Consider the following 1063-nt stretch of genomic DNA (forward strand, 5'->3'; position numbering starts at 1 on the left):
CATACTACGTCTGTCAAGGCCTGGCCTGCTCGCCTGGATGGCACCATCTGCTTTCCAGAGCTTGACGACCCGGACTTCACCTTGCCGGGGCTGGGTGATAAGGCTCCGATAGCCACTACCCTGGGCCTAGGCTGTCTGCACGGCTTGCAGCACCAGGGCTTGCTGAACAGGGTCCGCTACCTCAGCATGATCTCCGGTAAGTTGCAGTTGCTGGCTAATGTTCCTGCTCCATACAGGGACTCAGCATCACACACATGCACATTGTATCCCTGCTCATCTCATGTAACAGTGTGCGTGTTGAATGCAGTCGGCCAAGTGGCTGGTTTGACTAGCTAGATAGCTGGCTGTCTACCTACTTGACTAAGTAGGCCTGGTAGGCGATCAACATAGGCACATGCACAGTTCTTGTTTCAAATATATATCATCCAGGCCGGGGTTCACCTGGAAGCGAGGGTACGTGTGGGACAGGTGAAGAGATGACGTAATGCTTGCTTGTTGGCCTGGAAGGAGATGTATGTGTATACATGTGTGTGTGTGTCTGTTGCATCTCGGTTGCATTACTCAGAGAGGTGTAACGAGCCCACCAAACAAGCCAGGTAGGGGCACGCCATTCACGGCGAGACGCCACATGGTCTCCTTGTTCTCATTCTCCCAGCGCACCCCATGCCATAAGCGTGCCAGGGTTGCCTGAAAGCGACTAACCTCGAGCAGCAGGGTAGTCACGCCTACCTCCCGTTTGGCCCACCGGTCTCAATCCACAATCGTACAACCACTGATTAACTGAATCCCCACTAAGACTCCGAACCAGATTTGATGGGACATGGTTGGCGTGCCCCGGAAGGCCACAGGCCACCCATACATGTCAGTAACAGGGGGCGGTGTTGGCTAGGCTAAATGGGTCTAAATGGGTCGGAATGAAGGTGTCGCGTTGTAGCCCATCCTCGGACATTATGAAATGCTTTTTCCCATACTCTTAGTGTTTACAGCACCAGTCAACAGCAGCTGCATGCCCTCGTTGTGGGTTTCCCTACCCTTACGCCTACTCCACCACGAAATAGCATGT

This window comes from Volvox carteri, assembly GCF_000143455.1.
Source record: "Volvox carteri f. nagariensis unplaced genomic scaffold VOLCAscaffold_295, whole genome shotgun sequence".
Lineage (NCBI taxonomy): Eukaryota > Viridiplantae > Chlorophyta > Chlorophyceae > Chlamydomonadales > Volvocaceae > Volvox > Volvox carteri.